Here is a 26,676-nt window from a genome sequence, read left to right as displayed (position 1 = left end):
CGTTATAGGGGGTAATGTTTCTCACATTAATAGTTTAACTGTACGGGATGATTCTTGTCACCGTTTAAAACGACATAGATTACAATGTGACAGATGACTTCATATGAGACACATGGTGTCGCAAATATCGGGGAGTACCACAAAAGCCGGCCGGTGTGGCCGTGCGGTTAAAGGCGCTTCAGTCTGGAACCGCGTGACCGCTACGGTCGCAGGTTCGAATCCTGCCTCGGGCATGGATGTGTGTGATGTCCTTAGGTTAGTTAGGTTTAATTAGTTCTAAGTTCTAGGCGACTGATGACCTCAGAAGTTAAGTCGCATAGTGCTCAGAGCCATTTGAACCATTTGAAAGTACCACAAAAGTGGATGACAAATATTGAATACGTGACGTCAGCAGATGAAGTACCTCGTCAAAACTGCTGCGGTTGTGCCTATTGGTCTGTCGCACCTGATCATACTTACATACATTCATGTCGGCGTAGCTCTGGGTCCTGTAACGTCTAGAGAAACAAAAACAATATATTATGTAGTAATTAGAGAATTAGATGTATCATATTGGGTCATTGCATAAAATTATGTATTTTTTTGTATTATTTATTTTTGAAAACGTCTGCGTCGGCGAGTAATAAAACCGACACAGAAGATAAATGTTAAACAGAGATTAAAAAAGGGAACTAGTATATAATGCGTGATGTAGATTAATGTCTTTGTCTTCTTGATTTGGAAGTTGTGCGAGTAAGATCTCCTGTTGTTGTCATAGAGAACGCGAATGTAGCACTCTTTTGTCGAGACTAAGCAATGTACGCCAGTACGTGTGAATTCACAAAGGTCTGTAATCACTGAGATATTTAAAGGTTTTAATAGAGTTGTTTAAATGAAAACTTGTATTATTTATTGTTAAGCTTGCTTGCATATTATCCCATCCTGTTGAGACATTTTTCAGTTATATAAATATTATCTGTGGTGCTGAGCTGCGTGGAGAACGAAGAGCCGCTGCCGCGGCGTATTTAAACGACTTACAATATAGTCGAGCATACCGCAAGGAAGCGGTAAAATAATAGTAAAATAACATTATTTCTTTTAGCTCCCAGACTGGCAGTGAAGATCAGCAGATTTTATGATGTGTTGCAGGTTGACGCGGGCTGCTGATAGGATGTAATTTACAGTGCAAATAATTTAATGTACCTTCAGAATCTGATAGGAATCTTGCTGTGCTCCGTTCTGATCTGGCAAACTTTATAGTGACAACGTATTTTTTAATGAGAGTCTCATGTTCTTGGGCTAGTCGTGGTATGAAATAGCATTTTAACGAGAAATAAAATCCACTGCGAACTTGTGTTTTTGAACGATCATACGAACTGTAACATCAGTGTTCATAACAAAGTAATTTCAACTTTTAATCACTATGAAGTAGGGAAGATATATTGATTCTTAGCATGAGTTGCAGTTACGAAAAATCGTTCCTTAAATTGTAGGCCAGATCCAGAACAATCAGACTTCCATATATATACATTTTATTCCGCTAAAAGGTAATGATGATAAAGAAAAGCAAAGCACAGCATTGCTAAAAGTATTTCACGTAACTCTCTTCGTAAATGTGTTGTTACAAAGAGAATAAATAAACCAAAGAGCAACAATTTTACAATTCGCGAAAGAGTTGTACGCGAAAGTCCACATGCGCGACTTAAGCGCGTGGGGTTCAGGCTTCGAGTCTTATATCTCACTGGCAGTGTTTTTCCATATCTCCACATAGTTTTGTGTTTACATTTAGGTAAGATTTATTATTTCATTTACTGGCTTGGCGCTCTCCTCTGGTTTACTGAATCACCCTGTATACTGATTATTTGATCACAGGATTGTCTGAGGGCGGCCATGAGTACCGAAACCGGTAGCCAGTTGGCAAAATAAAAAATTGCTATTACAGACCAAAACAAATACTTTCTTTCTGTGTTGGTCGCTGTTTGAAACAGCCGTATGTTGGGAATCTGTAACACAAACTACTTATTAGTGGCAGATAGGGACTACATCCATCTATAATATCCTCACTTACGCAAAAGTTGGGTGGGTATCCGAGGCTCCAAATCCTTGAATGTCATAAACTCCTTCGCTCCATATCCGTTTTCCCTCCATGACCCGTATCCTGCAACAGCAGATAAAGTTTCCACAGTTCACATTGCTGGAATGCGCTCGCCATCCCTCCACCCTCCTCCTCCCAAATTGGGATACCAAAAGCCCACAATATTCCTCAAATCAAAGATTCCTGGCCTGCTGCAAACATGTGTTACTCAGAACCACCTTTCTTACGTCTCGATGCATCCTCGTCCTTTCGAAGGGTAATTTCAACCACCTTTCTCTCCCAGACCACAATATTCTTCCTAAAATGTACCTATTATGTGAACTGCAACCTACCCTAGCTCTTTCATTCCAAAAGAAATACTCTAATCCACCCTTCACCTTCGTAACCGTAATCCCACCGACTCCCCAGCATTTACATCTTTTTTTCGTAATACATTCATTCCAATGTCATCGTTTTCCAAAAACACTGAAGAAAAAAAAGCAACATCAAGAAAGAGTTGTGTGACACAAACGAAAGTTGTTGGGCGTGTTTCAACATCTGAAAGATGATGTATATTCAAATTTCGCGCCAGTCACAGTGAACTTTAGTTAGCTTTGAGACTGGACGTGGTCAGTTGTGCTAGTCAAGAATGCCTGTAAGGCTACAAAGACGCCATGATCAACACGTCACTCACTTTTTACAATAGGCCTGCGAGAAGCTGGAAGTTTCTTCTGCGATGTTGCAGAAAGACTTGGCAAGAATGCAGCCATTGTACATGATTACTGACAGCGGTGGCCACAGGATTGTGCGGTCGCAAGCAGGCCGGGCTTCAGACAGCCACGTGGCACTACCGAGAGGGAGGGCCACAGTGTTCGGCGTGTGGGTCTGGCGCATCGTACTGCTTCTGCAGCAGCATGAGCAACAGTTGGCACCGCAGTGACACAACGAACTTTTACAAATCTGTTACTTCAAGGACAACTCCGAGCGAGATTCCCTTTAGCTTGCATTCCACTGACGCAAAACCAGTGCTACACTCCTGGAAATGGAAAAAAGAACACATTGACACCGGTGTGTCAGACCCACCATACTTGCTCCGGACACTGCGAGAGGGCTGTACAAGCAATGATCACACGCACGGCACAGCGGACACACCAGGAACCGCGGTGTTGGCCGTCGAATGGCGCTAGCTGCGCAGCATTTGTGCACCGCCGCCGTCAGTGTCAGCCAGTTTGCCGTGGCATACGGAGCTCCATCGCAGTCTTTCTGTTCCGAGCACCTAGTTGAAGTCACACACAAGGGGGATACTTGGATCATCGCGTCGCTTTACGCCCAATTCTGTCATTGCATCAAACCATACGCAGACCTCATCAGAGATGTTGCGCAATACGCTGGCAACAAAAAACTTCTCATCTGTGCAGACATAAATGCCAGATCAACCCTGTGGCATTCAGACAGAACTGACGACAGAGGTAGAATAATAAATGACATCATCCAAGAAAACAGACTACACGTACTCAACAAGGAAGGACATCACCCGACTCACATCGGACACAACGGTCATTCATCAAACATAGACATCACCCTCGTTAATAACGCCGCCATCAACCACGTACGAGACTGGACCGTACATGACCAGATCACTGCTAGCGACCACAACATCATCACACTAACCTTAAGTGGCACACCAAACGTCAACACAGAAACACTACCAAAAAGACTATTATTTGACAAAACAGATTGGGACAGGGTCAGACAAAAAATACATGAGCACAAACCGCAAGACATCACCGGCAGTGTTGATTACAGAGCACACATGCTGACAGATATCATCACACACATACAGAACACCTGCATACCCACAAAAAGAATGACAAAACACCAAAATATTCCCTGGACTACACAATTAACACGACTCAAACAAGACTCAAAACGTAAACGTAAACTTTACCAACGAGCAATTTCAGATAGAGAAAGACAATTACGACTACACGACTACCGGCTTGCCAAGGATAAATATAATCTTGAGCTGAATAAGACCAGGAAAGACCATTGGAACAGTCATGTAGCAGCACAAACACAACTAAACATTTGGGGGGAACCATACAAAATCGTGACAGAGAAAATTAAGAGCCCACTGGTTCTGGGAACGCTGCGACAGGAGGATGGTGAGATGACTAAGGGCTGGAGACGCACAGCGGAGTTCCTGCTGAGCAAACTCCTGCCCGACGACATCGCAGACACAGACACACCACAACATGCAGCGGTGAGACGCGAAGTAGACACAGTATACACCACACCAACCGTCACCTGTCCATTTGCGCAGGAAGAAGTGGCGACAGCGATCTCAGAACTCAAAAACAAAAAGGCGCCTGGACCGGATGGTATCCACTCTGAGGTACTGAAACAAATTGCACCGCAGATCATCCCGTTTCTCACAACGTTGTTAAACGATGCATTAAGGCTGGGCCGTGTGCCTGCAGTGTGGAAGACCTCGAAGGCGGTTATCATCAAAAAGGCTCCAGACAAAGACACATCAGACCCCAAGTCATACAGACCAATTTGCCTTATCAATACACTCGGTAAAGTACAAGAAAAACTACTCTGCAAAAGACTACAAGCACACCGAACACTACGGGGACTGACACCACACCAATATGGCTTCAGGGAAGGGAAATCTATAGACGACGCAATTAACAGAGCGCTCCAAATAGTACACGACACACCCTCCAAATACACACTTGCAATTATGATAGACATCTCAGGTGCCTTCGACAACCTCTGGTGGCCGGCCTTGTTCAAGAGGCTCAGACACCTGCAGGTACCGGAGTCTCTGTATAATAGTTTCATGGACTACTGCAGAGACAGAACGGTCGTTTGGCAAATGGACAACCAGAAAGTGATTAAACGAATTACAAAAGGCTGTCCACAAGGGTCGATCTGCGGCCCCATCTTCTGGGACATAGTTATAGAACCGCTCCTACTGTTACTAGAGGAGCACATCTTGACAGATGGAGCTGTCGCTTATGCTGATGATCTACTCGTCGTAGTTTCAGCAAATAACCGTGCCCAGCTAGAAGAAAGAGCCAATGGAACACTTAGGACAATAACCCAATGGTGCACAGATAATAAATTAAAGATAGCAGGAAACAAAACAACTTATACATTGCTAAAGGGTATCCTGCGCAGGAACCCAATAGTCAAAATCGGGGACACTAACATAAAAAGACTAGCAGTCACACGCTATCTAGGAGTATACATTGATGAACGATTGAACTTCCACGAACACATGCGAATATGCACAAACAAAGCAGAAAAGATACTACACAAACTGGCTAGGCTAAATTCGGAACAATTCAGACTACCCCTGTCAGTGACACGAACATACCATTGCGCTCTCTTCGAGTCAGTACTATGCTTTGCTGCCAGTACGTGGGCCCACAGGTTAAATCTCTCAACCAACAGAACCATTGTACGTCGAGGCCAAAGAAGTGTTCTACTTCGACTAACAGGGGCATTTAACACAACATCAAATGACGCACTATGTGTCGTCATGGGAATTTTCCCCATAGATATCACCATCAGGTACCGCGCAGCAATGTACTGGCTTAGGATGGGGAGAATAGACCAGGTTCGGCAGATCACTGGTGTACCGATTGAGACAACACGCCAACTCAGAGCATGGCGAGTGGATACCTGGCAGAGCGAGTGGGCCAACAGCGATAAGGGCCGCCGTGTATACAACTTCTTCCCTGACATCCGGGAAAGACTAAAACTAAAACATATTGATCCCAGCCGCGGTATGGTACATTTCATCACAGGACATGGCCCTTATCCCACGCACCTGTACCGCGTGAGTCTGCAGCAGACTAATAGATGCACATGCGGGGAAGAAGGTTCCCCTGAACATACTGTCTTCTTCTGCGGACAACGCACGAACATAAGACACACAGTACACATAAATCGCCTGAACACACAGAACGAACTACATGCCATAATACGCGACCCGGAAAGGTGGACTGAACTCAACAAACTAACGGACGAAATCTCGAAGATCCAACAAATAGAATACTTGCGCAACAGACCCTACCGAAGGCAAGTCGGTCCAAACAGACGTCACGATGCCCAGGGGGACACAGATATGATTAGCACCACGAGTGATGAAGAAGAAACAGATACAGACCAGGACACCAACACAGATATTGAAGCGTCCAGCGCGGATGATCCATAGTGTCAACCAAGTTAAATTCAAAGAATAGAGTGGAACAACCGACAGAGGTGCACAAGTCACACACAATCCTAAAAACAGATCGCACCTTATATATAAACAGTTAACAGCATCTCCATGTTCAATAAGAGCTTAAAGCTAGGTACCTCTTCAAGGGACCTACGCCTTCCGCTAAGAGGCAGCGCACAGTCTGTATGGAAGGATCTTAATTGTGGTCCCTCTCTTTTGAGCCCAACCCGACGGATACCTATGGTAGATCGGGGAAAACCACCGCTCAGGCTGTGTTGCTGGCGGGGCCGGAAGGTGCTAACTGCCACACCACGTATCATTGTAAGTCTCATTGGCTCAGTGTGAACTTTTTGTACAACTAACCTACACAGCCTATACCTCAACCTCCACTATACTAAGAACTTCTCATCTGAAGCTTAAAGTTGGGCACCTCTTCAAGGGACCCACGCCCCCCTGGTAAGAGGCGGCGCACGTCCTGGATGGAAGGATCTTAATTGTGGTTCCTCTCTTTTGAGCCCAACCCGACGGATACCTATGGTAGATCGGGGAAAACCACCGTTCAGGTCGTGTTGTCGGCGGGGCCGGGAGGTGCTTGCGCCTGATGTACTCTACTAGGAGCCTTGTAGGCCCAACAAAAACCGTTAGCGTCATTACCTTATTACTTTTACTACGAGTACCCTTTCATTAGCAACTTTGAGCCAAGCACAAAATCAGTTACCTCTCTATTGTATATCGTAAATAGTTTAGTAGGCTGGACATGGAGGTCTTAGTCTTAGTTTCTAGCTTTAACGTATCGTAATCTCTTCTAGTTAAGATAGTTTTTAGGATAGTAGATGTTAAAGGCATGGTGAGCAACGGCCAGCGTCTTGAGGTTCATTCCAAGACCCGGGCCGCCGCCCACAACCAGGTGACGGGCAATATTATACCCATAACTTCTCTATTCAGTTCTCTTCCTTCCTTCTTTCTAAATATTTAATTTCGTTTTGTTTATTAATTTCTTACTTGATTTTGTATTAGTTATACGTTTTTCTAATGCTGCACAAAAAAAAAATAGATATCAAATGGATCTAAACAGAGCCCGCCTCCACGTGGCGGGACACGGGCAACGGTGTGAGTGGGGACGGGAGCCGGTGTGGTGTTACTTTCAGTCACTGCGGACCCCGGACCCAGTCACAGCGGCTAAGTGGCAATATACGACCCACCATAAGAAATTAGACATTAGACGGTGGGTCGTAAAATATAAGCAGCTAGTGAAAAAAAAAAAAAAAAAAAAAAAAAAGTCTTTAACACTGGTAGCATGCCGCGACAGCGTGGACGTGAACCGTATGTGCAGTTGACGGACTTTGAGCGAGGGCGTATAGTGGGCATGCGGGAGGCCGGGTGGACGTACCGCCGAATTGCTCAACACGTGGGGCGTGAGGTCTCCACAGTACATCGATGTTGTCGCCAGTGGTCGGCAGAAGGTGCACGTGCCCGTCGACCTGGGACCGGGCCGCAGCGACGCACGGATGCACGCCAAGACCGTAGGATCCTACGCAGTGCCGTAGGGGACCGCACCGCCACTTCCCAGCAAATTAGGGACACTGTTGCTCCTGGGGTATCGGCGAGGACCATTCGCAACCGTCTCCATGAAGCTGGGCTACGGTCCCGCACACTGTTAGGCCGTCTTCCGCTCACGCCTCAACATCGTGCAGCCCGCCTCCAGTGGTGTCGCGACAGGCGTGAATGGAGGGACGAATGGAGACGTGTCGTCTTCAGCGATGAGAGTCGCTTCTGCCTTGGTGCCAATGATGGTCGTATGCGTGTTTGGCGCCGTGTAGGTGAGCGCCACAATCAGGACTGCATACGACCGAGGCACACAGGGCCAACACCCGGCATCATGGTGTGGGGAGCGATCTCCTACACTGGCCGTACACCACTGGTGATCGTCGAGGGGACACTGAATAGTGCACGGTACATCCAAACCGTCATCGAACCCACCGTTCTACCATTCATAGACCGGCAAAGGAACTTGCTGTTCCAACAGGACAATGCACGTCCGCGTGTATCCCGTGCCACCCAACGTGCTCTAGAAGGTGTAAGTCAACTACCCTGGCCAGCAAGATCTCCGGATCTGTCCCCCATTGAGCATGTTTGGGACTGGATGAAGCGTCGTCTCACGCGGTCTGCACGTCCAGCACGAACGCTGGTCCAACTGAGGCGCCAGGTGGAAATGACATGGCAAGCCGTTCCATAGGACTACATCCAGCATCTCTACGATCGTCTCCATGGGAGAATAGCAGCCTGCATTGCTGCGAAAGGTGGATATACACTGTACTAGTGCCGACATTGTGCATGCTCTGTTGCCTGTGTCTATGTGCCTGTGGTTCTGTCAGTGTGATCATGTGATGTATCTGACCCCAGGAATGTGTCAATAAAGTTTCCCCTTCCTGGGACAATGAATTCACGGTGTTCTTATTTCAATTTCCAGGAGTGTATTTCCAACTCATTGGAGACAGGGTGGAGGCCTGTTGTGTTTTCCGATGAAAGCTGGTTCTGTCTCGGTGCCAGTGACGGCCGTATGTTAGTGAGTAGGCCATTTGAGTGCCTACAGCTAACTTGTCTGCGTGCTACATACTCCGAGAATACACCTACCTCTTCTGGTGCCATAGACGAAGAAGATTCCACGAGGTGTTTTCCATCTGAATAACGCTCGCCCACATATCGCTGTTGTAGCCCGACATTCTCTACAGAGTGTCGACATTTTGCCTTGGCCTGCTCTATCGACAGAGCTGTCTCCAGTCGAGCACATATGGAACATCATCGGAAGACAACTCCAGTGTCATTCACACAGCGTTAACCGACCAGATGCAACAGCCACGGAACTCCATCCCGCAGACTTATATCCGGCACCTGTAGAACACAAAACATTCACATTTGCTTGCTTGTATTCAAAATTATGGTGATTACACCGGTTGCTAATGTACCAGTATTCTGAAATACTATAATGGCTTATGGTTCAAATGGCTCTGAGCACTATGGGACTCAACATCTTAGGTCATAAGTCCCCTAGAACTTAGAACTACTTAAACCTAACTAACCTAAGGACATCACACACACCCATGCCCGAGGCAGGATTCGAACCTGCGACCGTAGCAGTCCCGCGGCTCCGGACAGCAGCGCCAGAACCGCTAGACCACCGCGGCCGGCTATAATGGCTTATCTCGAGCTTAATCAAAAATGGTTCAAATGGCTCAGAGCACTATGGGACTCGACCGCTGTGGTCATCAGTCCCCTAGAACTTAGAACCACCTAAACCTAACTAACCTAAGGACATCACACACACCCATGCCTGAGGCAGGATTCGAACCTGCGACCGTGGTAGCAGCGCGGCTCCGGACTGGAGCGCCTAGAACCGCACGACCACCGCGGCCGGCCGAGTTTAATCACTTAAATATGTTACCTAGATAGTATATTCCCGAAATTTCATTGCTCTAAATAATTTTTTTTTTTTTGGTGTTGTGATTTTTTCCATCAGCATACTAATTACCCCACAGCACCATGATACTGGATTCCAAAGTACATGCATCAAACATCATGAAGGCTCACATCACGTTTTACTCTTAAAAATCTCTTTTTATATATTTCTAACTTCTGTTCAAAGGCTGAAGAACAGGTTCTGCCAGGACTCACCTGGTCCGTCATATAGATTGACTATCAGTGTTATCTGCGCGTCATGCTTATGGAGCTGTGTAGAATTAGCCCTGCTAAAATACGATGGCCATTCAATATGTAATGCAACACCTTTTTATGTGAAAGCAGGCTGGTTTTATCAGGATTCCGATACACCATATAATTCACCACTCTTTCATCTGCAAACCCTATTTTTCAGCATAGTTCCCGCTAATTGCGACGGTCCTACGCCACTTTACTGGGAGGGACTGTACGCCCGCATGGTACCACTCTACTGGTCGACGTCGAAGTCAACGTCTTGCTGCATTAATAACCTCCCCATCATCCACATACTACTTCCCGCAGAGTGCATCCTTCATTGGACCAAACGGATGGAACGTGCGAGATCCGGGCTGTAGAGTGATAAGAAAGAACAACCCAATGAAGTTCTGTGAGCTCCTCCTGTGTGCGCAGACCTGTGTAACGCCTTGGGTTGTCATGAAGAAAGAGAAGTTCGTTTGCATGCTATATCATATAGAATGAGTGTGTGCACGTTGCAACAGATGCGGGAGAGATGACAGGTTTGCGCAATGTTATTGCGATTATGACAGACATCTTGACGAACGACTCATCGTGCTTTTGTTCACTGCCAGGTCACCGTAGACATTCTGCAAGTGAAACTTCATGGCAGATTAAAACTGTGTGCCGGACCGAGACTCGAAATCTGGACCTTTGCCTCTCGCGGGCAAGTGCTCTACCAACTGAGCTACCCAAGCACGACTCACGCCCCGTCCTCACAGCTTCACTTCTGCCAGTACTTCGTCTCCTACCTTCCAAACTTTACAGAAGCTCTCCTGCGCAGGAGTGAAGCTATGAGGACGGGGCGTGACTCGTGCTTGGATAGCTCAGTTGGCAGTGCACTTGCCCGCGAAAGGCAAAAGTCCCGAGTTCGAGTCTCGGCCCAGCACGCAGCTTTAATCAGTCAGGAAGTTTCATATCAGTGCACACTCCGCTGCAGGGTGAAAATATTATTCTGGATTCTGCAAGTGCCTATAGAAATGGAAATGAGCGATTGGCGTCATTGGCCGAGAGGCGGGACAGGTCCGGCCGCCTTGGAGCAGGTCTTATTACATTCGACGCCACACTGGGCGACCTGCGCGCCGGAATGGGATGCAATGATGATGAAGACAACACAACACCCAGTCCCTGAGCGGAGAAAATCCCCGACCCAGCCGGGAATCGAACAGGGGTCCATAGGACGGCAATCCGTCACGTTGGCCACTCAGCTATCAGGGCGGACTGCAGGTGCCTATGAATATCTATGATGCTCCGATTTTCCGCAGAAAGGAACTCAGGCCAGCTCCCTGCTTGCAACGCGCCTCCGCTACAGATGCCATTTTGAAGGTTACGTATTGCGCCGTTACCTCTCGGAACCACATGAAGCTATAGGGGCTGAGGCGGTAATATTCCACAATGTTCCACAACAAATTTTACTGTTAGTTAAGAATTAACGCAGCATGGTGGCAGAGGTAGGAAAAGGGCCAGGCTGAAACGTCGTTTGGTTTTTCTCCGACAGCGAACGTCACTCTGGATATGCAGAGAGGTGGATTACGTGAGGGAGACGGTAAAATGGCGAAACTCAAACGAGAGAATCATTGGCATGTTTGAATTTTAACGAGAACCTCTCCCCATCCTTCGAAAAATAGCGTCACTTGGGACGTACACAGAGGTGCATTGCGTGAGGGACATGGCAAAACGCCAAATCTCAAACGAGAGAATCATTGGCGTGGCAGATAAAGGAGCAGCCGTATACGAACCGTGATTGGAGTTTTTCAAAGGTACTAGATCCTTCCCTCTATAGATGAGACAGAGCACCATTTTAGAGCCAAAGAGGACGGCCAGGCAGTGAAAGAGAGGAATGCCGCCTCACGCAAGAAAGCTAACAACATTCTTCCCCCCTTGCTTTGGATGCGGGAGGTGTGCTTGCGAGACAGCGGTGATGGAGATTACTGAGTGAGGGATAGTTTCAGAAACGGATGGAAAAATTACTGCAGGAAAGAGAGAGTTCGACTGATCACTTTCAAATTGAACGTATTTTTTTTTCCCACTCTCCCATGGACAGGAAGACACAAGGGAATTAAAGACATTAGCTGCGAGTGAACATTGATGTATATCAATGTGGCAAGTCGAAAACTTGTACCGGACCTGAATTCGAACCCGAATCTCCCGCTTTCTAGGCTGACACGTTGACCACTACTTGATCCGAATACAGTCGTCACCATATCCGCACGGACTACCCGAGCACACCTTCCGTCAGACCCAAATTTTCAACTTGTACCAAACACTACTGTTGTGGCCCTTCCTCATTAACCTCATTACTCGCGGCATATCGCCGATTGCTGTAAGAATTCTAGCTTGGTGCGCATCTGCACTGAAGGGATTATGAGCTGTCACATAACCAAAATTGAACTCCGGCCGAACAGGCCAAGAAGGCCCAACAATACCGACCGGCCGCCGTGTCATCCGCAGCCAACAGGCGTCACTGGATGGGCATGTGGTCAGCATACCGCTCTCCTCGTTGTATGTCAGTTTACTAGACCGGAGACGCTACTTCTCCGTCAAGTAACTCCTCAGATTGCCTCACAAGGGTTGAGTGCGTCCCGCTTTCCAACGGCGCTCGGCAGACCGGATGGTCACCCATCGAAGTGCTACCCCAGCCCGACAGCGCTTAACTTCGGTGATCTGACGGGAACCGGTGTTACCACTGCGGCAAGGCCATTCGCTATCAGCCGTCATTGCCTCAGTTATATACGTGATGCCTGTTCTTTCAGACATGTCCGAATGAACAGACGTGCTTCTGAGTTAGTTTTTTTTCATTCATTTCTTTTACGGGTCGACTACTTGACAGTCTCTAATTGCTGGAGGAGTGTGCGCAGGACGAGTTTGCGGGAGAACTTCTGTCCGAGCTACATCGTGATTGGTCGATATTCTTCCGCGTTCGGTTATGGTTATTTGATTAAGTCAGGGAGGCTTTCGGTGTCGTTCCTACGACTCACAATGCCTTTGGATCCAACAAAAGTGTCAGAGGGTTTGAGTTCCACTCTGGGCTGTACTTCTCACTCACTTTGTCACCTGTATTTGTAATAGTGGACGGTACTTAGCAGAGAGGCATGTTTCTCGGGTGTGCCTGCAAGGAATGGGATGGAATAGGAGAGAGTAATATTTGTTCCCTCTCATCAATAACAATTTCCTTAATTTATTATCCAGCTGAATGCATTTCCGGTGTACTTACAGAAACGTTATGTTTGTGATACCATTCCATGCCATTTAACGTATTGGTAATTATTCGTTGTTTGTGAACATTATCTTGGTTTTCTACATGCGTGTTCAAGTAATTAACCGTGTCTTAAGAAATAAACATCATCTGAAACTAAACATCTATTTCCCCGCTCATACAAAAGCAAGTCACATGTCTCCTCCAGGTCACCTGCTCGGAAGAAGTCGTTTCCGTTGCGCGACACTAATTACTATATGGGCCATGATTTAATCCTTCATATTAATTACCAAAACGACAGACAAGGAAGCTAGTATGAAGAAAAACGCAGAACTAATTCTCAGATTAATTTTAGTGTTTATTTGGCCACAGCCGCATTAGTAAAGAGATTACATTAAAACGGAACAGGTTTTAGGCTAGTTTTCTTTAACGTCTTCCTGCTAGGATTCATATTAGGTCAAACTGGAATCAGTCTTTCACGGAGCCTACGCCGCTAGAATTGAGTTTAAACATGTTAGATAATCAACAAGCACACTTTCAGTCGGCTTGCTCCACCAGGATACGTTTTTGGATATGTAAGAGGCAACTTTCAGTTAACGATTTGCCTGCCAGAATGTATCTTTCACAAATATTGACCCTACTAAGATGTGTATTAAATATGTAACAGTAATTTCTCTCTCTCTTCCCATATATATGTGTGTACTTATCTCGTCATAGCCCCATCGCAGTCAATGCACATTGTCCAATATTCTGCTAGTGAATGACTACTTACTTTAAGTGTGGATGTATGTGGGTTGGCAAGGAGTGGTGGAAGAATCATTCCTGTAATGTTCGAATGAGGTATTAGTGCTACGCTGCATGACTGAGTCTCAGCGATTAGGTAACTCGGTATAACATTGCGAAGCAAAGCGAAATGTAAAGAGCATATACGAATTGTTGAGAGTGTGAATGGACGGGAGCGCTTTTCTGGGAAACCAGTAAGCACCCTGTTCTTTAAATAATCGAACTCCCATGTATAAAACAAGTTCATCATCTGATTAAAACTGTGTTTGTTAAAATATTTGACTTTCAGCATGTAAGCGGGTATAGTTTTGGAAAGGTTTGAAATTATCCTTAAAGATTGTTCGAAGTAGTTAAGCTGGATGAATATATTCAGGGTAATTTGCACTCCATTTTAAGTAGAGTTCTTTTTTCATGCACCTAAATGTTTATGATGTCTTATCTCCTGAATTATGTGTCGTACAGTGATTTAATTTTTTGGTAGATTGAGTGGTATATGTTGTAGCGACTCGGAGTGAGGGGGCAGCTACAGTCTACGGGTGTTGGGTGATGGGATGTTGAGGCTGGGGTACTGACAAAAGGTGGCTGTGAGCACTCGTCTACGAGGTAAAACATCTTGACTCAGTCTTGCGCTACAATGATCGAAGCGCTGCGGCACCACAGACACGCCCCTCTCCACCTCCTCCCACCTGGTCAGTCAGCTGCGGAATACCGTGGCGGCATGCTGGACTTGGAACGTCCACTCCCCGTATTGTTCGGACTGTTTGCTTTACTCGGCAGCGCGTGACGTAACTAGTACTGTGCGACCATGACTGCCAATGCCAGCGACTTGGACGTCTGTCCAGATTGTCGTAGAGGTCCACTGATACCGGAAGAGAGGCTCGCCCCAGTGAATAGCGGCCATACCGCCCAGGCCACAAACCGCTGCCCTCCAAGGCAGAGGTTGCTGCAGAGCCTGGAGACGGCTTTTCTGTTGTACCGCTTCAAGCTCACTGATGTGGACTTACCTCTTTGAGCTGGGCTGGTGGAAATGGCTGCCCAGACCAGTGTCTGCTGCTCGCGTGCCCGTATGTAGCGGAGGCTTGCGTGGCCCTGGTGTCACAGAGGGCGCTGCCAGAATCTATGGGTATTTATAGTGGTTAAGGTTACGCTTGTTGTGCTGATACGTTGAGCTCAGATACACTCAGATGGACACCTTCGTGGCCCAGTAGCGCGAAAACTCACGTGAGGGCGGTTCTAGTTGCACTGCTTTCAGGAACATACATTGCACAGCTCGGCCTGGTCCCCTTGCAGTAGGTAAACAGGCTCACCTCATATACTGGTGCAATGAAGCTGCTTTTCTCACAGTAATGCCCAAAATTATCGGCGGCATTAAATTCCTCTCCTCCTTGGGAAAATCCGGACTCTAGGTCTGAAACTGTGGTCAGTCTGCAACAAAAGACTTCACAAACTTGGTTACGACATACCATTTACAGTTTACCTCTTAGCATTAAAAAGCTGTGGGTACAAAGCTCAGAGGCCCCCCACTCATTCTAAAGTTCTTAGGCCATCTGCTCGTCTATACTGCCTTGTATTACTAAATCAAATCTCTCTTCTCTTTAAGTTACCCCATGTGAATTACTCCCTGCAAAACATTTAAGAGCTGTTTATAACAATATCCACTCATCGCACCCTTGAGGCATCTCATACTATAGATAACTATTCTTGTACCAACATTAAAGACATGAGATTTTCTTTTAAAATCAGTATATTAGGGACAAGGATTCTCTGCCAAAGAATCAGGTTTATCTTACATGACTCACGCTGCGTTCTCACACAATCGTACAAAGGTTTGCTCCATAAAGTAGATTTGAAAAACAAATATAATCGAAATACCGGTTTGCTAAACCTGAAACCCGAATCAGAAACAGCATATAACCAAATCGGAATCTGCCCCACATTGGCTGAAACTACGAGGGTCATTCTTCCACTCGTTCGATAACACTGCCTAGTTAATCACACTGGTCCAGTATAGCTCGTCAGGCCCTAAAATATATCAACACATTACTCTGTGTTGCCGAATAGGAACATAGAGAGGCTGCACATGCTTGTTACTATCACTTCGATAGAAAAAGTCCATTGTGGCTTTCATGCATGGCTCTCTCTCTCTCTCTCTTTCTCCCAGTATGCTAATGCTACCACGTTCATTACCACACCACGTCACACACGAGCAAAACACTCCTTCACTCCAGAGCAGGCCAAACAGAATAGATGCAAGTAGAACGCTTTGTTTTCCTTCAAAACAAGAAAACCCTGTGTGGTGACCATGCCTTTGCTAGACATCGGCAGAAGCCACTATCACCTCAAAGACCTCAGGAACACACAAGCGAGCAGCCGAAACAGCCGTGATTTGGGGAAGCCGCTCAGTGTGCCACCAATGTAACAGTAAAGAAAACTGCTCGTGAGAAAACTGCGTAAAAACACCACATGTGGAAATTGGGAGACAGTCATGGATACCTTTCATCAGAACCCCCTGGAACTGGAGAACAGATCCTGAAAGTTTTCTGTAGAGTGATAAGAAGAAAACAGTCCAAGCAAACCTTTAGAATTACCTTAGCGAGAAATTCTATCTACATTTACCACACTGCTTAGGAGTTAACAGAGTTCGAGATTAATTGCGAAATAAACTTTAGGACAAAGTCCTGATAAATAGCACTTTCTTAATAAATTAACTTTTCTCAGTTAGTTTTAAACGAGAAATGACCTTACATTGTCTGATTGCTGGCATACTACTATAAGGGTCACAGGGTAAAGTGATCCACACGTGATACAAAATCAGTAAATTTATGTGTAGTTTTCAGAGAAAAGACTGTTGCTCACAAAATGTAAATATTAGAGAGTATTAGCTGGTTTAAAATGAGACTGTATTCAAATTGTTGAAGTTACAAATGTAGAATAGAAAAATAAAAACGGTATCATTTTTTGGACTGTAATTCTTAAATACAGTGTAGCTGGAGCAAAATATGATACACAAATGATGTTCTTATGTACACTGAAGGTAGAAGGTCGAGGTATTAATAATAGATAGGAAACACACACAACGATACATATGTACAACTGGTATTTTTCTGTGGAAGATATTTCTAGAATCTTTATGATATAAAAGATAAGTCACAGTGAACTTCAGAAATGTCTATTTATTTCTCATATTTTTAGTACTATAAAAACTAGCGGTTGGTATAAACTGCTTACAGTAATACTGACACTAATACAGAAATAAGAGATGCACAAAAGAGGATCACTGTGTTACTTTTTCATGAACACGAACACGGCCATTAAACACAAAGAAGATTCTGATTTGATATTCTCCACTCCAACAGCAACACAAGTAATTAGCAATTCGTCTACTACATCACTCTCCAAATAAGAGAAATATCTTTTTCATTCAATTTAAAAACTATTTTGGTCTTGTTCAGACTCTTCAGAAGTAAGTTTCAGGTTATTTTCCAGTTCTTTCTGTATGATATTCATCTTTCTTCCTCGAAATTTAGCCAAGATTTGATCTCTTCTACCTACATGTGCCGGATCAGTCATTACAATAGGATCTGGTGTGGATTCTCCAAAAGGATTGACATTACCTATGTTGTATTCACTCTTCAAAGAGATGTCGCAATTAGTATCAGTCTTCTCAGTCTCCTTTCTCTTTTGTGTACTTGCCACAGATTTGGCCACAGGCATAGCTTTCTAAGTTCCCTGCTTTGGACCTACTCCTTTTTTCTTTGGAAGCGTTTTTGTTTTTTTTAGCAAAGAGTTTACTGCTGGATTTTGTGATCTCTCACTGTTCTGTTGCTGGCATATGGGAAGCGCGGCAACCCGCGGCACACCGCAGTGTCACTAGTGGCTCGGCCAGAAGCGACGGTGTATAACTTTTACGAATGAATTGTATCATTTTTAGTGTTTCAGACCTCAGTCGGCAACACGGACCCGCATAGAATCACTTTGTTTTCTGTAGGTTTGTGTGACTGACTGTTGAAAAACCTCTTTCTAAGGAACGGGTAGACGGATCCAGTAGAAATTCATGTCTTGTACTAACAAGCAAAGACTAAAGTCCCTTGGCGGTGTAAAAAACCGAAGCTTCTAATTCAGCGCAGTTAAAAGATATGGCCATTTGCGTCACGTACTTTGATACGGACTCACTCATCAAAATCTGTAGCGTACATCCTGTTGACATAGAATTATGAAATTTGGAAAGAGCAAGGCTTCACACTAAAATGAAAGGAAAAATACGAAAATTGTTAATTTATATCACATTATCAGTACCTACTCTCTCTCCATTATTTCCCTGAAAACTGTGTGTGTTGCCCTCTTCCAGTGTTATTTTTTCTTAAGTCATTATTGGTATTATCTAGGGCGTCTTTTGAGACGCTTCTTTACTGATTTCACTTCCGGTGGTGCATGTTGGTTGAGCTGTTATTCTTCTGGATTTTGTATTCCAGTGCCATGTCTAATTTTTCCAAACAATCAAGAACTTGTTCTATTCACTGAATGGGAGCATTCGCCAAGTTCCATTGCAAAATGTCAGTTACATTTTTTCTAAGATAAGAAATCTCTATTAGAATAAGAAACAGCCATTATGAATGGACCAGGTTTCCTAACTGATTCTTACAGAATTATGCTATGGGTCCATATCTTTTTCTTTAGAAACACTCAATCAGTAACTTATTGTGATTTCTTGCTTGTTTAGCTTCACACCAGAACATACTGAGAAAACACTTTTCAAAATCAGAATTAGTAACATCTATAAAACTAATTTGGTTCCTCCATGTAAAAACTTTTCCATTTAGAAGTCTTTTACGGAACTTAATTGATGATCATTTGACATGTCATGTGCAACGTTGTCTCTGCAGTACTGAACAAAATCAAAGTATGGTACTTTACCACTCCTGAGAAACATTTTATAGATACATTAGCCTGACAAACCATTATTACTACTATTATTTATGTGATTTGTACCTACAATTTGATGTAAAATATTTAGTTTTTTTTAAAAATCTGCAGCCTCTTCACGTTGTAACGTATTGTTACAATTTACTGTTTCTTTTTAGGTTACCAACTATGCTAGACACTACACTTTTCTAGTTACTAAGCAATGCTACTTCTGATAGAAAAACCACATTCGTATCTGTAAATTGCATTTTTGTTGCTCTTTTCCCTGCTGATATTTATTTTCATCTGCAAACTTATTCTCATTCTTTCCTTCTCATGTAGAAAAATATCGCTCCATAGTATCTATTTCACTTATTAAGACTTTGTTTACATCAGTCATTCATTGTAAATCATTATCTACTCTAGTACCTAGAGTATCTACTCTCCCTCCTAGACCATTCTATAATGATTCAGGTCTTGCCTATACCTTGCTTCTAAGAGTTCATTCTTGATCACAGCTTTCTTCTTACATTTTCGTACATCTGTCCTCGAGCATTTATTAATTTTTTACTAGATCAAATACTTTTCCTTGATCTCCTAGAAAATTCCACACATTTCTTTGCTCTCATTCCTGATCACTAATTTCAGTCCTACATGCAACCAAAATTTTGTAGAGTATGCCGCAGAAGTTTCTTTGGGTACCCATTACATATCCTCCATACTGTCCCAGCTCTGGACATGCTATTTCCATATTTTTAGATCCCTGAAGAAAGACATTCGTGACTGTGCACTTCTTTTGGACAAAGAGGTGCATGTCAGGTGGAATCATGGTTCAGTAGGCAGACACAAACATTTTTTCGTGATTGCAGTGGCTGCCTTTTCCCACAGTGGGGTGATAGTGCTGACAGTTACGGCAAATGCTTTTGAAATGATGATTTATTTACTTTTTTCCATCTGACTCGTTGTCATTTGACTGCCCCTTTTCAAATGACGTACTAGACTTAACTTCCGGAAAATTGAGGAAGTTGTAATGGAACTGAAATGATGGTGGGCTGACAGTAATTTGGAGCCCGCGCGTCGGAAACGGGCGCGCTTGTGTGAGACTGCCAGGGAGTGCACCCTGATGCCATCTATTGGCGAAACTGGGAATTAGCGCTGCCTGTCAGACAATGCACTAAGCTCTCAGTGTCAAATGTATTCTTTTTCTTGGTAATTATAAGTTATTACTGTATAATTTAATGTTGTAAAGCGCTAGTAGTAAATTATTATGACTGGTATGGACTCCAGGGTAGTAAATATAAATATTCTTAAATACTAAATGATTTAGGTAAAAAGGTGGTAGGGGAACGCCCCCACTCTTGGTGATACGAGCGTAGCTAGGGGTAGCTGGAGACACAGGGACTGAACAATGGAATGGCCTGGGGAGTGTTGACGTGATCGGACGTGCGTAACTGTGCTCACGCAAAAGTGATTGTGCAACAGCGAAGAGGCGAATATCGTCGCCGTTTTTGGAGTAAAACGCGACGAATGGTTGTTGAAGCCGCCTTTATGCCACTGGGGCTGATTGTAAGAGTTCCTGCGCCCAGATTTTATGGCGGACGTGCAGTAGCTTATACGAGTGCTACAGCTCATAGTTCCAGCCGCCATTAAGGGCATGAGGCGTGAAGAGCTGCGTTAGCCACATGCATCTCACCACCAGCACCGACACGTCTACCCAAGGCAAGACTGCTTGCAATTGTTAAGTCGAACTTTGTATACATGTAAAAGGAGAATACCAGTTTTCTTTTATGCAAGTGCAGAGGACAGAATATAGTAATGAGTAAAATTACGACGCATGTTGTTTATTGTAAAGTGTAGTAACCTCAAACATAGTATAGTGAAATCAGACTGAGGCCACCATCGCCTCTTTCATTTACAATTCTTTTGGTTGTAGAATACTTTAGCGTATAAGAATGTTGAAAAGAGCAATGGTCACACCAGAATGAGCCGCCTATTTATAGTTACTTAAATTTTTCTGAGCAACCTTTCAAGTAAAGTCACTTAACTAATTCTGTATCAATGGTCCAAAGAGTAATATCCAAAATCATTAAATAAGTTGAAGGATAGAATTTTGTTAACCGAAGTTGCATAACCTGTCTTGGTAGTAATTACCAAGCCAACTCACAGAAATTGAGAGAGTATTTGCTTTGTAGAATCATCTAGAATGATCAGAAATAGTAATATTCAGAATTAAGTTAAAATTCAACTCAAGCCATTTCACTTTGAAACGAGCCCAAAAATTGATTTATTCTTTTGCTCCTTCAGAGCTGGCGACCGTAGTTATAAGTATTTTCAGGAGGATTCGACGGTAAGTCTGCTGCTCTCGTCGTGCTGATAGGATTATCCACTGCTGCTAGCAGTGGTGATTGGATACATAAGCTCACTACCAAGTTAAGTGGGTCAGGTAGGCAGTGTTACCGTGTGAACTGTAGGGCACTGTAGGCCGTGGATCGAACCCGTTCAATCATCACAGCTCTTAGGGAAATAGTCCGGTTAGGAGTGTACTAATCATTAGGTAAATACTGGCGAGTAACGGTCAAAAATGTATACGCAAGTGAATTTAGCAAGGTCCACGTAGCACCTAGTTAATGTGGTGCAATGGCGAGGGTAGGAGTGGAGTAAAAGTGAGCTCAGCTTGTGGCAGCTGTGCTGGATTCAAATATTAACTACGTGAAATCACTACTGCCTCTTACCATTGGGACTGAGCTATTTACAGTTAAAATACGTAGCAGTAAGCGCAAAGGCGTGACAGCTACAAGTCCGTATTGGTTTTATACATACGGAATTGGGAAGTGGGTCATTCCGTCAGTGGAGGGGGTTAAAACAACCGAGTCAGTTGAGAACATACCCCATTTACTGATGGAAAGATTCAGCGGTTCGGTCGCAAAGTCTAATCTCGCTGGGACATGATAGTGTGCGTGGCAACTCTGAGTGCTCACATTGACAATTGACTGAATTAAACAATTATACATAATAAACAAGAAATGGAATTAGCTGGAAAAATGTTAATTAATGTAAAATTTATGACACTAAGAATGGTGAATACAGTATACCGATCAGAGTGTATATAGTGGAGATATTAGAGTTTTAATTCAGCAAGACTATCAGAATTTTCTCTGTAGCACATGGAGTGCAAGGAGGCTAGATAGTACGGACGCGGCCGGTGTCCCCCGCATATTGCCAGTCGGCACGATGGCTAAGCAACGGGTTTCGAAATTGGAGGTGTATGCGCAATGATACTGAAAGAGACCGTGAAATGAAAGTTAATACATAGTTTTCAAGAGTGGACACCAATTCACTCTGCTTCCATGAGTGAGTCCATCAGCGGACCCAGCCATAGGGAAAAATGTTCCAGCTAGCATTTTACTGTGGCGGAGGCAGTAGAGAATTTGCCGTACTTATTAAAAACGCTTAGAGTTCTTCTCTATCACAGTAAATTTTAGCGAAAGATATAACTGAATGGGATTGGGGAGAAGAGAAGTTTGTGGCGCAACTTGACCAGAAGAAGGGATCGGTTGGTAGGACATATTCTGAGGCATCAAGGGATCACCAATTTAGTATTGGAGGGCAGCGTGGAGGGTAAAAATCGTAGGGGGAGACCCAGAGATGATGATGATGATGAGCGTTTGGCGTCATTGGCCGGGAGGCCCCTCGCGGGGCAGGTCCGGCCGCCTTGGCGCAGGTCTTATTACAGTCGGCGCCACATTGGGCGACCTGCACGCCGGATGGGGATGAAATGATGATGAACACAACACAACACCCAGTCCCTGAGCGGAGAAAATCTCCGACCCAGCCGGGAATCGAACCCGGGCCCGGAGGACGGCAATCCGTCACGCTGACCACTCAGCTACTGGGGCGGACACCCAGAGATGAATACACTAAGCAGATTCAGAAGGATGTAGGTTGCAGTAGGTACTGGGAGATGAAGAAGCTTGCACAGGATAGAGTAGCATGGAGAGCTGCATCAAACCAGTCTCAGGACTGAAGACCACAACAACAAACATAATTACAGGCGGAATTAATAGCTGGTAAACCGCAGAGTGCGATATCACTGCCACAGAAAACCGGGAGCAGTGTGGTGATATGCCTTTGCTAGAGACACGGCTTGGAGGTTGGACCGGAAGGACGTCTACCGAGTGCCACTTCCATCGAGATTGCACAGTAAGCTTTGCTAACGCTCACACTGTGCTATTGAAATTGTCGAAGTAAAACTGCACAGGCAGCGAAATTTATAATGTGTTTTAAGTATATTTGTGCTGGTGCCAAACTGCTGAGGCTTAGACGCAGGTAGTTAATGAACGAAGCTTACCCTGAGGTGACAAATGTCATGGGATAGCGATATGCACATATGAAGATGGCCGTAATGTCACCCACACAAGGTATAAAAGGGCGGTGAACTGGCGAAGCTGTCATTTCTACTCTAGTGATTCATGAGAAAAGCTTTCTGACGTGATTATGGCCGCAAGACTGGAATTAACAGGCTTTTAACGCAGAATCGTAGTTGGAGCTGGAGGCATGGTACATTCCATTTCAGATATCGTAAGGGAATTCCATATTCCGAGATCCACAGCGTCAAGGGCGTGCCGAGAATATCAATTTATAGGCATTACCTCTCACCACAGGCAACGTAATGGTAGACGGCCTTCACTTAACGACCGAGAGCAGAGGCGTTAACATAGAGTTGTCAGTCCTACCAGACAAGCAACATTGCGGGAAATGTCCGGAAAAATCAATGTGGGACCTGTGAAAAAGTATCAGTTAGGATACTGCGGCGAAACCTGGCGTTAGTGGGCCAGGGCAGCAGACGCCGATTCGAGCGACTTTGCTAACAGCACGACGCCAACTACAGCGCCTCTCCTGGGCATGTGAGCACCTCGGTTGGATCCTAGACGACTGGACCATAGACGACGGGAAAACCATGGCCTGGTCAGATGAATGCCGATTTCAGTTGGTAAGAGCTGACGGTAGGGTTCCAGTGTAACGCAGATCCCACGAAGTCATGGACCCAAGTTTATTTATTATTTATTTATTTAACCTGATCAGATTAGGGCCATCAGGCCCTCTCTTACATCAGACCAGTGTTTCACACATGCAGCATTTCACCCATCAGAGTTACATCATGACAATAGTTTAAATAAGAAAATTTGATTACTCTAGTCACAATATGAATAAAGAGTAATGACTAAGACCTAATAAGTACTGGCAGTATTTTTACAATAGGTGCTATACATACAAATTATGATAAAAGCAATAATAGTAACAGTAAAAAAAATCAAATAATAATGAGAAAAATTGGCAATAGTAACGAAGATTTTTGCAGATGTACATTAATATCTTGGTGTGTAAAGTAGATGTTTACTAGTAAAGCGAGTTTTGGAGAAGGGAGATTTAAGGAGGGGGAAAGAGGGAAGTAATGAGGTGAAGTGCATTCATGTACAGAGGAAGGCATTACTGTTGCTTAAGTAGATACGTCATTAACTGTTTTTTGAAGCCGCATATTTTTTTAAGTTCTCTAACGTAACGAGGGAGGCTATTCCAGAGTCGGGTTCCCGCTACTGTAAAGGACTTGGAGAAGGTGACTGAACGATGCAGTGGAACAGAGAGGATTTTATTATGATGGGAACGTGTGTTTCTGTCATATTGTTCCGACATAAGCGTTAAGGACGAGGAGAGATATGAGGGACAGTGTACATTTATAAGGCAGTAAATGAGACAGAGTGTATGGAAATCTCTGCGTTTGTCTGCACGCAGCCAGGACAATTTTGCATATGCTGGTGAAATGTGATCAAAAAGTCGAACGTCACAGATATATCGGACGCAGGCATTCATGACCAGTTCCAGACGTCGCGAGTTTTCCTGAGAGAGGTCTTGTAGGATAATATTGCTGTACTCAATGATTGGGAGTATAAGCGTTTGTACTAATTTCTTTTTCAGATCGAAAGGGAAGAGTTTTTTTATATTTTTGTAGGACATGAAGGGATGCTGATGCTTTTTTGCACACAGCAGTTACGTGCTCTGTCCAATTTAGATTTTCATCTATTATTACTCCCAAACTCTTTGCTGAGGGAGAGAAGTTAAAAAAATGGTTCAAATGGCTCTGAGCACTTGGGACTCAACTTCTGAGGTCATCAGTCCCCTAGAACTTAGAACTACTTAAACCTAGCTAACCTAAGGACATCACAAACATCCATGCCCCAGGCAGTATTCGAACCTGCGACCGTAGCGGTCGTGCGGTTCCAGACTGTAGCGCCTAGAACCGCTCGGCTACCTCGGCCGGCAGAGAAGTTAATATTTGTTGTCAATGAGCACAGTGCATAATCCTGCGGGCTGTGTTTACATGGAATGGACCGGGTGCTTTGGTCCAAGTGAACCGATCATTGACTGGAAATGGCTATGTTCGGCTACCTGGAGAACATTTGCAGCCATTCATGGATTTCATGTTCCGTAACAATGATGAAATTTTTATGGATGGTAATGCACCATGTCACCAGGCCACATTTGTTCTGTTCTCTATAGATTTGAACACCATTCTGGACAGTTCGGCAAATTATTTGGTCATTCAGATCGCTCTTCATGAATCCTCACGGAAAAAAAAACTTGCACTAACAGCACTTTCGCTATTATTGACGGCTATGGAGGCAGCATAGCTCAATATTTCTCCAGGGAACTTCCAACGAATTGTTGAGTCCACGCGGGGCAAGTTGCTGCACTACATCGGGCAAAAGGAGGTCCGATATTAGGGGATATTCCATGACTTTTACCACCACAGTGTATGTCGTGTGTGGTGCACGTCACCCTAAATGTGAAAGTAGTTTGGGCACAGAGTACTTTGAAGCTGTTAACTACTCAAGTGTTGTGAAATTTTCGTCGCCTCTGACCTTTTTGTCATTACTCATAATTTAGCGGAATTCATTGACTTGATAACATCTAATTAATTATTTCCATTTTCCCAAACTATCGTGGCAAATTTTGCTAAGTCCTGCATGACAAGGAGCATTAATTACATCTCACCAACATAGGTTAACTGTGGCATTTATGGAACGTAAATTCTTATGTGAGTGAAGTTTCATGTGTGGACTTTGTGCTACAGGTATCGGCATATTCCCTTTTGATCAAGCTCTATGGTTTGTGATAAGCATCATCTTTGATTTTATTTCTATATAACTATGAATGTACAACCAATCGGCCTTCACAACACAGAATTAGCTTCTCTTCAATTGTAAGTGTGATAAAATTCCCAAGTCGGGTTATGTTGAAAACTTAACTAGGCAAAATTACATGTTGAAGCGTAGCGTAATAATAACTGTACTGGAGCTAAGGTCAGATGAGTTTGACAGATCGAGAAACTGCGGCTGGCCTTCAGGGTCTCTATACTGGCAGGTAGGTCGGTGTCAACAGAGGGGTACGCACCCCTGTTCAACGGTACGTTTTCAATTAGTGTTTGACGTTGTAACACCTTTGAGTCGTTGTTTGTTAGCAACACAGTTTTTGAATTCGGTTTAAGACGATATTAGACATGTTTGATCCTAATAAATTATACAACCTAAGACGCTTTTCTTGAAAGGTCCAATCCAAAATTTTTTTGTCCTGAAACTTTTTTCTATAGGATTCTTCTGTCTGGACCTCAGCCGTGGTTACTTTTTATAGTTTGTACTAATTCGGAGTAATTTAATTTTCCGAACTGAAAAAATGGTGGATGTTTGTGGCAAATAGATATACCAATGATTCAATCGGCACTAA

At 44.2% G+C, this 26,676-nt stretch overlaps 1 pseudogene; it reads right to left on the bottom strand.

Moving 5' to 3' along the window:
• Positions 1–12,603: 12,603 nt before the first annotated feature.
• LOC126089653 (5S ribosomal RNA) lies at positions 12,604–12,721 on the bottom strand (annotated as a pseudogene).
• Positions 12,722–26,676: the final 13,955 nt, after the last annotated feature.

The sequence above is a fragment of the Schistocerca cancellata genome, chromosome 6 (genome assembly GCF_023864275.1).
Source record: "Schistocerca cancellata isolate TAMUIC-IGC-003103 chromosome 6, iqSchCanc2.1, whole genome shotgun sequence".
Classification (NCBI taxonomy): Eukaryota; Metazoa; Arthropoda; class Insecta; order Orthoptera; family Acrididae; genus Schistocerca; species Schistocerca cancellata.
The sequence above is the reverse complement of the archived record's forward strand: the minus strand, read 5'-3'. Positions and strand labels throughout refer to the sequence as shown.